General features: G+C 41.4%; 1 protein-coding gene across 6 annotated transcripts in view; it reads left to right on the forward strand.

Moving 5' to 3' along the window:
• MTUS1 (microtubule associated scaffold protein 1) overlaps positions 1–15,082 on the forward strand; it is a 204,888-nt gene that overhangs the window by 30,297 nt on the left and 159,509 nt on the right. The gene's annotated exons all lie outside the window — the stretch shown is intronic.

Below are 15,082 nucleotides of genomic sequence, written 5' to 3' on the forward strand. Positions count from 1 at the left end.
GCATATGTGGCAGTCCTGCCTTAATTTGGGAGGGGACTAATGACTCAGCATTCATCAAAGAGAGAGCCAATAACTTGAAATCCACTTTCCTGCCCAATCCAAATAATCTGAATTCATTGTCCTCATGGACATGTTGCAAGGTCAGTCTATCCAATCAGGATATTGGGGAGGCAGTGGATTGATATCTGGGAGCTGCTGGTGTGCTTACTGCTGTTATAATTTATCAAGGTCACCGAGGCACTTTTTTGCGTACTTCTGTTTAAAATCTGGAGTGACACTTAATGGCTTCCTATGACCGCAAATTCAAGGGACACTATCAAGTCAAATGTACAGTAACTTCCATTTTTACTTATTTAAAAGCCAAGGCAAATTAATGAAAACATTTGTTTAAAAACAAACCAGTGGAAATTTTTTCCTGAAATGTCAAACCTTAAAGATTGCAAATTTCTGTGGTTGTATGAGAACCTGAAAGTTAAAATACCAATACTGAGCATTTCTTGTCTTGGGCAAGTACCAGCTAAACAAATGTAAAAGGCTAGTCTACTTGTGTGATGCTTAGACTGTTCTGCAAAAATCTGATGTAAATATGTAAGTGAAGCTTGTACTTCAGAAGTGTATATTGAATTGGTTCTTTTTAAATCTTATTCTGGTATATTAATAATGCCTTTTGTTCTGCTGTGTGGTGGTGTTGGTGTTCAAGCTATTACTTACTTCAGTTACCATAGGTGCTGTCACCTCTCTAATGACAGGCTTAGAGCATCTACCTCCACTGTTTTTCGTTCACAACGATGGAAAGGCTTTACCTATGCTTTATTATAACAGCTTTATTATTAAGTATGCTGGTTCTTACATCTTGTACGCGGTAGATACTTGTCAAGTGCTCTGCTTTTTTAGGTTACATATTTGGTGTCGTCTTTAGTATTGAACTAGCAAATTTTGTCATTCAAAATTTCTTGTATAAAACAAATTTACTTACCCTTATGTATCTAAGTGACATCATGTTGCTCTGTGGTGGGATACATTTGATTGGTTCTTCATGATCATCACCACTCCCATAACCACACTGGTCATTGGGGCACCATCTTCGATGAGCATCCACCCCCCTGATGATAGTGTCAGTGCGTGAGTCTCCGCGAAGTCCATTCCTGTCCACTCTTATGTTGTCAATCCATCTATTCTTCTGTCTAGCTCTTCTTTCCCTGTACTGTCCCTTGGAGGATGATCTTGGATAGGCAGATGATCTTGTTATATGGCTGTACCGCTTCAGCTTGTGTTTCTTCACGGTCGTCAGGAGATCTTCATATGACCCAGCACATTGGGGGGTGATGTTGCAGGCCTCTTTGTTAGTGACATGATCAAAGTAGGAGATGCCCAGGATTTTACGGAAGCATCTCATCTCTACTACATATATTTTCCATTCAAGTTCTGCCGTAAGGTTCAATGTCTTGCACACATACAGAAAAATGAAGATGACTAATGCGTGCAGCAGTTTCAGTTGGGATTCCAGGGAAATGTTGTTGTTCCTCCAAATTGGCTTTAGCATTGCCACTGCTGCTGTTTGATTGGTTAACCTACCCTAAACAGTGGACCTACTGTTTTGATATGGCATTAAAGTTGTGGTGGTTATGATACTTAGATTTAAAATAGCCTTTACTTTTTTTGTTAGAAACTACTTTAACAGGTGGACCTATTGAATGTATTCTACTGACTACACATACCAGTAGTCAACATACAAATAAAGCTGAATAGTGAGGCATGTTCTGTTTAATTTTGGCATATAAAAGAGAGCACACAGCAGGTCTTATTTAGCAGGCCTGTATTGCATTACAGCATCCAAATAGGTGCTACATCTCTCTTCTAATCTATTTTATTCAAGATTATTGTGCACCAGTCTTTGGTGTGACATGAAAAAAATATGTGGAGCAGTTGGTACATTATACTCTTTTTGTTTAAAAAAAAAATAGAAAATAAGTACTAGTTCATGGAATGGTCTGGTTTTAGTAGAGCCTTTTGGCTTAAACAACTAGATTTTCTAATTTACTGGAATGTTAATACTTATTGAAGTTGGTATCTTACTATGTGGTCTACAGCAAGTTCTTAAGGCATTTAATCTGTTAGAAATAGGCCAGTAAAGACAGTAATAAACATATTTTTCTTTTCCCTGCTTTAATTTATTTAAAGTTGGCTACATTCAAGTACTACTATAACTAGCGTAACATAAGCTACCTGCTCTGTGGAATGATGGCTGTAATGAAGTGAAAGTTTTAGTTTAATAAAGCTGAAGGGCAAACAAAATGTGCCAACTTGAATCTTTAAACTTTCTCTGTCTCCCAAACAGTAATGTAACAGGGATGCTAAAAAAAGCTTTCTATATATTGTTTAAATCCAGTCATAAGATGAGGAGGTATTTGTATACATAGACACAGACTATCACAATGGGGTGGGACACAAACCAGATATTGCATATGACATAATAGTCAAGAACTGGTGATGGGGGGCAAACCATTAGCAGACATGTAAAATCCCTTAGGAATTGAGGGCTGGGGGAGAACGGGACAGAGTTGTGCCTGTTTGAGACTGAAAGTAGGATGAAAATAAATCTGAATATGTGAACTTGAGCATGCTAAATGGGCATGTAAGGTGGTTGGTTTGTTTGTAGTAGAGGGGCCCCTAATACTATAACTTTGCATTCTCCCCTGATAGGCATCCAGGCTCTTGCACTTCTGACGTAAAGAACTATAAATGTTTCAATGAACTGCCACGAAAATCCTCCCCAAAATACCTTATCAGAGTGAAGAGAAACTTGTGCATGTGAGGAAGAGAGAGAAGCTTGTTAATATCTTAACTTTGGCTAAACTTGCCAAATCCTAAGATGTCAGGTGGAAAAAGCCACTCACCAGTAGCAAATAGGAACCTTTCTCCAGCATGTGTACGAGGAATCAACTTCTTTTGTATGGCTTAACTACAAATTTATATCTAAGTTAGATAGCCAGCACGTTGCTGCAGCAGTGAGCTGGTGAATGTCCTTCAGGCTCCTGGCAAAAGAACGAAGGGGACATTCAGATGTTATGTGCTCGATCATTTGTGCCTGGTTACCACAGTCGCATACGGGTATTTGCCTTGTTTTCCATTTAAAGAGCATTTGTCCATGTCTCCCATGAGATGTCCTGGTGCAGTTCAATCTGCACCAGTCTTTCTGATATAAATCAAAACTCGGTGGTTCCTCAACAGGATCAATGATGAGCTGTTTGTTTTGAGTGGTCGAAGTGCTCCATGTGAGATGGTGATGCGGTTCCATAGAGGGTGGTTGGATTTTAATCTCATCTGTGGTGGGTTCTGCAGGTCCTGATGCACTGGGATCCTTGTATTTGCGTTAACATAATTATGAAAGCAAGATGTCTGAGCAGCTCTTCTAATCTGTGGAGGCTGGATGTGCGATACAGCTGGGAGCCAGCCAACTGGAATAGATTTGACCATCCCCAACACTATACACGTAGTTAGCTTTATTGAGTTGAGTGTCAAGGAATTTAGTGTGACTGCTATGAGACCATACTGGTGCGTGATATTCAGCTGCAGAGTATACCAAGGCAATTGTGGTTTGTATGGTCCATGGACTGTTTCAGCCTATTTTCTGATAAGCGTGACACGAGACTTGACCTTATCACACGTGTTCTCGAGATATTGTCATAAGGTCAAATTCCTGTCCAATGTATTGCCAAGATGCTTTGGATTAGCTTTGTGGCTAACACTCTCACCGCAGAACTGCACATCAAGTTTGGTATTAGCCATTTTATTATTCAAGTGGAAAGTAGTTACACTGTGTGTGTGTGTTTGTTTTTATAATATATATAATATAAGGCCTAAGTTTCCAGCATTGGAAATAATCGGCCATTGTACTAAGATCTCGGGCTAGGTTGCAGCTAGTGGTATGGAGGCTTGGGCAATATCTGCCTACATGAATTTCCTTGGCTCCATCGCTGGTATGTCCATGATGTATAGATTAAAAAGTGTTGGGGCCAGGACAGAGCTCTGAGGGATGCCCAAGTTGAGAGTTCTTGTTCTACTGATCTGACCATTTAAGGTATACCTTAAAGTGGCAGTCTCCAGTCATTGCTGCCAAGAGGCTTATCGTTTGCCGGCAGTGAATGACGCAGGAGACCTTGAAGAGGAGGCCCTGTCTCCAGACAGTGTCATATGCTGAGGACGGATCAACAAGGGCAGTTCTTGTCTTCAACTTACATTGGAATCCTGCCTCAGCGTGACTGGAAAGTGAAGCTACTTGGTCACAACAGTTCCTCTTCGGGTGAAATCCTGCTTGCTTTGCTGGGAGGATGTCTTCAATATTAGACGGACGGAGGAGTAGTGCCCGTTCCATGAACTTGTTGGTGGTTGAGAGGAGAGACATGGGTGGTAGCTGGCTGCATCCTCTAGGGGTTTCCCAGGCTTCAGTAGGGCAATCACTGCTGCAGGTCGGCAGCTTGTTGGCACTTCTGATTCTATGAACAACAGCCATTCCTGTCACCGTTTTACAGACCTCCCAGTAAACGTAGGAATCAACTGATGCAGAATGTTAATAGTTCATAGTGGAAAGCCACAGTTCTTGCCTTTGTGGTTGTGAAGGTAACACTGAATCAGTGCAAATGGTTTTCAGTGTCTCTGCTACATCCTCTGCATGTTCATGAATTTTGCAGGAAATTTGTCAATTAAAGAGCTCAAAGAGTGAATTAAGAGTCTTACTTGACTTTTATTTGCAGAATTTAATGCATGTTCTAGAGTGCAAAATTGAGGAGTTTGTATGCTCTGTAGTCTGAAGCATATGAGAGAAGAGAAGTAACTCAGGGCTTGTCTACATCAGAAAGTTGCAGCGCTGGTGAGGGAGTTACAGCGCTGCAACTTTGAAGGTGTACACATCTGCAGGGCATCACCAGCGCTGCAACTCCCTGTTTGCAGCGCTGGCCGTACTCCCGTTTTGTCTCGGGTGTAGAGGATCCAGCGCTGGTGATCCAGCGCTGGTAATCCAATGTAGACACCTACCAGCGCTTTTCTTGACCTCCGTGGAAGGAGGAAGCCTCTGGTAATCAAGCTGGTCTCCTTTCCCGGTTTGCTCTCTCGTTCCCGGAACCCCGAGCAAGCAGGTCTCCTTCCCTGCGGTTTGCTGGGTGGCTCCGGGAACGCGAGAGCAAACCGGGGAAGGAGACCAGCTTCGCCGCGGTTTGCTCTCGCGTTCCGCGAACCACCCAGCAAACCGCAGGGAAGGAGACCTGCTTGCTCGGGGTTCGGGGAACGCGAGAGCAAACCGGGGAAGGAGACCAGCTTCGCCGCGGTTTGCTCTCGCGTTCCCCGAACCCCCCTGCAAACCGCAGGGAAGGAGACCTGCTTGTTCGGGGGTTCGGGGAACGAGAGAGCAAACCGGGAAAGGAGACCAGCTTCGCCGCGGTTTGCTCTCGCGTTCCCCGAACCTCCCTTGAAGCCGCCCAACAGCGCTGCAGTGTGGCCACATCTAACACCACTTGCAGCGCTGGTTGCTGTAAGTGTGGTCACTCTGCAGCGCTGGCCCTATACAGCTGTACTAATACAGCTGTAACAACCAGCGCTGCAAAATTTTAGATGTAGACATGGCCTCAGTGAGCACTCTGCTGGAGAGCAAGGGGAGTTGACTGAGAGAGGCATACCTTGTTTACATATTAAATGCAGATAACTAAATTATATCCCAATGTCCCCAAACTAAGTTTTGTACTTGGGTAATATACAAAATATCAGCACCTCTTCGGAACCACCTGGACGATGACTGGGTATGGGATCACCCTGATGAAGACTGATGCTTGCTGAGATTGGGTAAGAGGACCTATAGAGAGCTGAAGTTTTAGGGGGAGGAGACTACATTTCTGGTTTGCTACTGGGAATACTTCGCTGGGTGAGAGAGATTGTCGTGGTTATTTTAAGCTACTGATCCCTTTGTACCTTACAGTTCTCAGTCAGCTCTAGTTGCCTTATGTGGGTAGAGCTCAGCAGCAGTTTGTCATTTGGCCTGTGGCAAGTAGAATGCAGCTCCCAGCAGCAGTTCTGCTCATTTGGCCAGCAGCAAGCAGAGCAAAGAGGCAGGTGGGTGCACTACAGCTCCAGCAGGACTGCAGCAGACTGAGAAGAGTTGTGTGGACTAGATAGGAGTGGAGGAATTGATAACATCAGTCTACACTGGTCTGCAGGCTCTGGTGAGGCCTCCCTCTCCCAGTTGCTGAAACCATTATAGCAGGACAGGCAGTAGAGCCTGAGAAGCTGCCAAAAAAACTGGGACCCTAATTTTCCTGAGACTTCTGGAACCGCAGACTGAGTGGGGGCTAGGAGGCAGCAAAACTACATCAGCCACTCTTGGTCCAATTGTTTGGAGCTGTGACTTTTGCACTCTGTGGTAGTAGGTTGTAGAAAATGTTATATTGCAGGCAAGGCTGTCTGTATCCAGGGCAAAAATTCAGGCCAGCTGGCTAAGCTGACATGCCCTGTAAGCAAAGGAATGGGAATAAGATCAGAAGATCCTCAATAGGCTAACAAGTGGTCCCTCCCTTAGGGAGGCCCCCTTGCTATCGGTTCCAACAGGAAATTAGCCAAGCTTTCTTCCCAGCACTTGCATGGAAAGTTGAGCACTGTCAGTTCTCTGGCCAGGCTTTTTGGCTTATGTGTTGCCCTTTTCTCTCATGTCCAAGGGGGCTAGAAAGATAATTCAGTACCAAACAACAGTAGTGCTCTGGCCCAGATACTGGTTTCCTTCAGGCTATTAGGATCTCGTTTGTCAGAGTGCCTAAAACCTGAGCAATCTTTCACTTGTATGAATTCTGTTCCAAGGGGTGAGTAAGTTCTTAGCTCAGATCCAAGAAGCCTTCAAATGACTCATAAAATAGTTTGGACAATGTGGTGTGTATGAAAGAAACTAAATGCCATATGCCTTAAGGATATAAATGTCAAATTTTAATTCTACTTAACTTCATCCTATCTCAGGTCTAAAGGATGCAGCAATAGTGAAATGTGGAGTGTTGACATCTTGTTCCCACTAATACAGAATTGAATTTCTTCTAGTGGTAGGAATAGGAGAATCTTTCTTTCATCTTTCTGACTTCACTCAACTACTTCTTAATAAACTCACTTTCTTAATTTCTTGGGCAATAGCATGTCTAGCTGAGTTGATCTGGCCTGGGGCACTTGAGTCATCAGTAAGGTGACCAGATAGCAAGTGTGGGGAAAAAAGGTACCCCTTTTTTGGGGAGGGGAGGAAGAGGGAAAGTTTTTCATATGTATATATGACACTGCCCTAATATTGGGATGGTCCCAATAATATCTGGACATCTGGTCACCAATCACTTTAAAAGTAGGTAGGTAAACAAAGGGTTACATAAGGATAACCATGTTGTCCAAACAATCACTATACTACTGCTACTTATAACTCATCATTTTATTCATAAGCCTTGGAAATCTAGCTGGTGCAATCATGTAGTGCAAAGGCATATTTTTAACCAACATAAACCTCAGTCTTCCAAGAATTAGTAAGATGCGGACAGCGTTGTCATTAGTAAGAAAATGGCATAAAGTTCCAAGGATTTCACTGAATCCAGTTGCTGCAAATGAGTGAATTACTTAGCACCTGCTTGACTTGGGAGTGAGGATGAAAACTAACTGAGGCTCTATTTCTTTTAACCCGGGGAAGGCAAACCAAAAAGATGTCAGAGAGCTGTCACCTATTAATGATATTGGCAACTTAGTTGGAGTCAGTCTTGTTGGATTGTTGCATCTTCCAGTGTGTATGGATTATGGCAATGAGTGCCTATTTGCTTGCTCTCAGAAAACAACTTTTATCATCTTAGTATGTGGACCTTGCCATAGTTTTTCATGCTTTTTTTTATTCATAGTAATCCAGTCATGAGTTAACAGCTAAAGTTCACGTTATTCAGCTTCTTTAGAACATGGCTGCCCACTTAAGTGGAACATCATACAGACAGCACATGGCATTTGTGTATGATAACCTGCACTTGCTTTGAATCATTCTTCAGTTGAAGTCAAAGGAGTGTTCTAGCTCTGACATTCAGGGCATGCAACACAGTGAAGCGATGGCGGGGGTGGGGAGTGAGTGGGGTTATGGGTGTTTAATTTATGCTCCATTGGAAACTGTTGACAGCCAAGTGCTTTGAATAGGAGAACATCTTGAGAAGCATAAACTTGAATGTGAACTTTGTATGGCTTTTAAGGTATAGGAAAGCCTAGAATTCTGACCTAGAGGCTGGATAAACTGGAAATGGTAAGTGATTTAATAGTTGGTGTCACTTGTTGCAAAACAACAAGCAATGTTTATTTTAATGTATAATTTTTAGAAAATTCTTCTCCCTGGATCTAGTTGCTTAAAGTAATTGAAATAGATACCGATGCAACTATTTGCCTATTAAAATACAAATTCTAATTATCCTTTGGTAGCACAGCACAGGGTTTTCTAGGCACTTCAGGTAATCTAGAAATAGTCTTGTTAGATCTTAAATTTTTTTAGACCTTCAGTATAAAGTCTGCATGTAGTGCACACCGCAAGACTGCAGTTCCTCTAGTTCCCCAGGGCACTCTTCTCCATTCAGGGTTTTATCCCCTTGAACTGAGAGGGAACTACATTCAACTAGCAAACGTTAAGACATGATTCCAGAAGGCTGAACTTCTAGGCCAATTCTGAATCATGTGAGTGAGACACAAACACAACCTCCACCTGGCATAGTGTTGAGTGATCTATACCCAGCTTCTTTCTTTACAAGAATCTACTGGAATTTTAGCCCTTGGAAGACTGCAGACAGGCTATCAGCATTCACTAAACTAGCAGTATGGAGAATCTGTTTTAGGGCTAGAGCAATGTTGTCAGGCAGCTTCCTGCTGTCACAAAATAAATTGGGCTGTAACTTTAGAACTGCTCTGTACAACTTTGATAAAATACAATCTCTTTTTATTTAGGTAGTTCATCTTCTTGCCCTGGGATGTGCTAGATAGTACTACACCATATTTGACAGACTCTCCTTGTTTTGGGGAGTGAGTAAAATAGTGTTTTGTTTTGTTTTTCCTCCAATGAGATGTTGTGATCAGGGGCTAGTGTGCTATTATTCCATGGTCATGGAATAAGCTTCAGAATTTACCTTTTGCTTTAGAATTTTTCCACTTTTTCCTGAACAGTGTAACTGATGCATTGTATTCCACAGTTTAGAGTCTGCAGCTATCCCATTACACCCTTTTTTATGTTTTAGCTTGAAAGATGAAAATTGCAGTATCAACACTATTTCACTACTTTTCACTTTAGCTGAATGTTTCTGCTAAAATGTTTCTCAGTCTCAAGCAACCTACCACACCTGCTTGGATGCTAAAAGCCTCAACTGTCTCACCAATTTGTGAAAACCTGCAACCTCCTCTTGCAACTTCTTTGATGCAGTTATGCTAGCCTCTTGTGTTCACAATGTATAAAACAGAACTTTGTCAAAATATACAGGAACTATTGCAATGTTGTCACCTTCATATTTGATCAATGAACACTTAAATTTCCAATTTGAGAGGTTCCAGCAAATCTTCAATCTTTTGCATCAAAATACAGCAAGATGGCTGGATTAGTGGCAAAAGTTAGTTTTCCCCTCACTATGGTGGTGGTCTTTCTGGAGTGATAACTTCTTTTGTACTGGCCATATCTTTTTAAAGATCACAATGGGACATCCTATGGATCCTACAGTTTAATTCATACCACGTAAAGGATACATTAGCAAGAAGTCTTATTCCATATTGTATTTTCGAGTCATTAGAGACTCTGCCCCAGCTTACTTGACTTATCTCTTTCAGGCAAGAATCAAATAAACTGTTATATTAATCTATAATGCTAAATAGTAATACTGCATTTATTTTATTCCATTATATTGTAAATTAAAGTTGATAACCCAGACTCTGTAAAGACTGGATGTCTTTCTAAAATGTATGCTGTAGTTCAACCCCATAAATTCTGCTAGTTGTCTTTATTAGTGGGTGAAGTTCTATGGTCTGCTATATACAAGAGGTCAGTAAATGATTGCCTTAATCTATGAAATTGCATTAACTGAAGCCAGTGTGTTTCGCCAAACTCTATACTGCTGTGCTGACACTATACATTACTATTGGATTACATAGTGGTCTGTACTGTAGGTTGGGGGGTAGGAGGGTAGGGGCATATAATTCAAGAAAGAGGGGATTCCACACCAGAATGTGGTAATGCTAAGAGTTTCAGGGACATGACTTGATGTTAACTGACTTTTAACACCCATTCTTTATAGTGCAAAACATACTATACAATTATGATCTGTTTTTCTGATTGTAAAGTAGAAATTCTAGTACTATGAATGTTTGCATTAGACAGCTAAGGCCACAATTCTGCCTTGATTTCCAAATCTAACGGCATAGTTTCAAGCTTATGACTTGGAAAATTAAAATCTTTTTCTGGGAGTCATTAATAGCTTGTGCTACTTGAATGACACTCTCTAGGCTCTCTTTCCGTGCCTGCAACCTGGTGGTGGTGGCGCCTTCTGTGCTGTTCCCTAAGTTTATATTCCTGTGTTATGTATTCTCCTTAACAGTCTCTTATGCAAAGTCTTAAACTTGTCAGTCAAGAGGAGACTTGTAGCAGGCAGCAGCTCCCACCTGTTGAGGAGCATATGTCATCAAACATGAAGTGTCCCTGCAGTCATTTCAATTTCACTGAGGAGATCTCCCATGTGAGTGGGAGTTGAGCATTTATTCAGACATCCTTCATACTTTGTAGGGCTTCAGAGGAGAGATCCTTGTTGCTGCTTTCCTTCCCCATGGTCCACTATAGAAGAGGGGACCTTAGACAATGCCTCCGATCTGGCTTTTGTTGAAGACATAAGGACCCTTTCTCCTGACAGAGGCCCTCTACTCATCCAAAAGGAAAAACAAGAAGAACTTTAACTCACCTTGGACAGGATGAGAAGCAAGTGGGGGCATGTTTGGAGGAATTTTGTGATGAGTAGAATACTGAGGAGTGGGAAGAACCAAGCGAATGGGGCAGGAAGAGCTAATTGAGAAGGGGTTAGGATAGATCAAGTATCCCAACTAACTTGACAATATTCAAGGGAAAAATCAATAGGGAAAGATTTGCATTAAACAAGCTGACAAGACAGAAATAGAAATGTCCTTCAAGGCAAAAATGACTTGTACAGTATTTTTTTCCAAGTGTTAAACACATTGTTTTGAACATAGTAGAAAACGTTCCAAGAAATAAAGAGTGGAAAAACAGACAAAGAAGCTATCAGCTCCCATGTAAGCAAAAAGACAGCTGTCTCATGAGCACCAAAACTTCCTTCTTTCTCCATTAATGAACTACTAGTTGAAAGAGATTGGGGTGGGGGGGGGGGATGTAGAATATTTGTTTGAAAATAGAGGAAAACCAAGTGCTTGTGCCTGATCTTAGTTGTTATGTAAGTGTTGGGATGTATAGGCAAATGGGCTGGCATTGGTTTCTTTTCCTACAAAGCTAATCAAGGCAACTTCTGTTAGCGCACAAAATAAATCACTGCTTAATGTGACTCGGTATTGACTCTGTATTTACAGTAACACTGGTACAACAGTACTAGAAAGTACGGCATTTTAAGTTGATTCAATACCATATTATTTGATACTACCATATGCCTTGGCTCCTAGGTAAGTCCATTGTGTCCATCAACTTGAGTGCTGGCTCTTGCCTCTCTAAGCTTCATCCCTTGCAAAAGAGAGGGTACAGGAAACACTGGCTTCTGAATGAGTGGCTACAGGAGGCTTAGGAAAAGTAGCCAGGGGTCTCAAGATGCAATATTGGAAATCAAGGCCAGCCCAAATAGGGAGAATCTAGAAGAGAGATTTCAGAACAGATGTCATGCATGGTTGGTTGGTCAGACCTATCGGTTCAAAAAGGAGTCATTTTAATTTTATCCTATCCTAGTTATATCCTGAACTACATTTAATTCTTTCCTTTCCTTCATCTTCACAGCCTTCAAATGTAATAATTTATGTTGCCCATACCCTTGGCAGATTTGACATCTCATAATCTGAAAATCATTGAATGTATAAATGTACACGTCTGAATTAAGGAAAATAAAGAGTCAACTTGTTCTAGTCTCTGGTTCCTTCATAATATTCAACTCTTAGGGTACGTCTATGTAGGTAAGCATACCTAAGATAGCTGTAATCTAGCACAATGAAGATTTGTATTGATTCAGCTAGCTTGCATTAAAGCTACACTGCCATATCTCCTCTAGTGTTGATAAACATAGGTAGATTAAAGTTAACAAGTGCGCACTGCCTCTGCCCCTGCCCAGAGCGCTGGCTTTGGAGCCCCGTTGGCCGGGAACAATTTATGAAGGGTTTTGGTGGATTCTCCATCACTGGCAATTTTTAAATCAAGATTGGATGTCTTTCTAAAATGTGTTCTAAGAATTATTTTGGCAAGTTCTACAGTTTGTTACACAGGAAGTCAGAGTAGATGATCAGTCATACCTGCTGGCCCTAGAATTTACAAATCTACAATAGGCCACGTATGTGCAGTTATGTACTATTTTTGTATACTTTAAAAACTTGATCAGTTGCCACTTTGTAACACCAACTGCTACATGAATGGAGCTGCTATTGATGGCCTGGAACATGGGCTTACATAACTGTTACAAGTGAGACAAACTTACCAGAGCTGAATGAGAAACTCAGTGTACTTTTTTAAATTAAAAATGTAAATTTGTCAAAACTTTTTTTTGTGGGAACATACTAGTTTCAATTAAACATTTTTGCCAGGAAATAATTAAATATTATTGTAGTAGGGACTTGAACGTGGGTGTCCCAGATTCCAGGTGACTATACCAACCACAAGGCTCTTAACCTGAGACCTCTTGAAGTTTTTCAGTTACATTCTGATGAGGAATGCAAGCTTATTTTACATTTCTGAGAGACAGGAAATGTTTCCTATTCAGCTCTACTCATCATAGTCTGCCTTTCAATACACTGTTTTAGTTTCATTCAATGGTGCATTGGATCTCAAAGAATTAATTTATGCACAGATACACAGAAGTTATTTGTGTGCTGTTTTACTTAAGTCAGTTTAATCTCGTTTCCTATGACTTCAGCATTAAACTGGTTGAATTGGGTATGGTCATATACTGACTACATTGTTTAGCAGATTTCCTGTTTAATAAAGCTAGAATGCAAAATAATCACTCAGTGCACTTGTAAATTAAGACAGTAAAATAAAATGCATACATGCTTTACCAAATACATTTTTTAGGACTATATCTTGTCTAACTTTTGTGTGGATATTTACAGCAAGCACTAGTGAATACTGTCATTTAAGGTTATCTATGCATTTTTGATGTGACCTTTTCAGTCACTTCAAACTCGGTTGGTCTGAAAACGTCACGTCTTGTAGCCGAGTGTCAACTCTCACTAAATGTTGCAGCAAAAACAGCTCAGGGTATGTCTACATCTACAATTTTGCAGCGCTGGTTGTTACAGCTGTATAGGGCCAGCGCTGCAGAGTGACCACACTTACAGCAACCAGCGCTGCAAGTGGTGTTAGATGTGGCCACACTGCAGCGCTGTTGGGCGGCTTCAAGGGGGGTTCGGGGAACGCGAGAGCAAACCGGGAAGGAGACCAGCTTCGCCGCGGTTTGCTCTCGCGTTCCCCGAACCACCCTGCAAACCGCAGGGAAGGAGACCTGCTTGCTCGGGGGTTCGGGGAACGCGAGAGCAAACCGGGGAAGGAGACCAGCTTGATTACCAGAGGCTTCCTCAGGTATGCTGGGATACCTGCTTATTCCACGGAGGTCAAGAAAAGCGCTGGTAAGTGTCTACACTTGATTACCAGCGCTGGATCACCAGCGCTGGATCCTCTACACCCGAGACAAAATGGGAGTACGGCCAGCGCTGCAAACAGGGAGTTGCAGCGCTGGTGATGCCCTGCAGATGTGTACACCTCCTAAGTTGCAGCGCTGTAACCCCCTCACCAGCGCTGCAACTTTGTGATGTAGACAAGCCCTCAGTCTCTGAGAGTGGAAAGAACACCTTTATAGGAAATAACATAAATCTTCAAGTTCTAATCAGAATTTGCTGGAAGGGGTAGATACTTAGGAGTGAAATTTTCTTATGATATCTCAGAAGACCAGTTTTGATATGATTGAGTATTTGAAAAGCATCCTTCATGCATGAATGTAAATGTTACTACTGTAAACAGTAAAAGGGTTATTCATCAACAATTGACCAACCTTACTCAGGACTAGCATGCATAATTAACTGACTGTGCAATGACCACTTCTTCTGTTGGACCCCTGTGGTTTCTAGTCAAATAGCTACCAAAAAAAAATCCATAACTGGATCTAAAATTAAGATTGCATGGACAGGTAAGCATTCAAATCAGGAAATAACTTTGTTTTGCTATATGATCTTAAAGTACATGATTGCATGCTGTATTTTTGAAATAAAAACTGTTTTTATAGTTTAGTAAGGTGTCAAGCAAATTATGCAGGCCAGGGTAGCTCTTACCTACTTCACTGTAACTATATTGTATGTGAGGTCTTTTATAGACTGCTATTCATGCTACACAATAGTAGATGCTAAGAATTTACATCAGCATGCTCATGTAAGTCTGTAATCTAGACTACAGTGTAGTCACAACACAGCACTGTAGTACAATTTACACACGGAGAAAACTTAAGTTTATGTATGCAACAATAATTTAGTCATTTGACTCAAGTGACTGACAGCTATGTAACCTTAAAATTCTCGACACTGCTTTTTTGATGGATTATCAAAGATAGCACCGCAGCTATCTTTTCATCTTATATTAATACTAATTATACTTTCAATGGTTGTGCAATACTTGATGAACATGAGGACTTCCCCAAAGTCACATCTGTCAAAAAGGAGGGTGTGTTCAAAAACTGATTGTCTGGTGGGGCAGATGTAGAGTTACAACTCATGCTAACTCAGGTGACCTTCAGCATCCTGTAGAAACTTGCATACAGCAATTCTTAAAAGCCTTATAAATAGGGCCCTACTAGTAGGGCCTCTCCTCAGA

This window comes from Gopherus flavomarginatus, chromosome 3 (assembly GCF_025201925.1).
Source record: "Gopherus flavomarginatus isolate rGopFla2 chromosome 3, rGopFla2.mat.asm, whole genome shotgun sequence".
Classification (NCBI taxonomy): domain Eukaryota; kingdom Metazoa; phylum Chordata; order Testudines; family Testudinidae; genus Gopherus; species Gopherus flavomarginatus.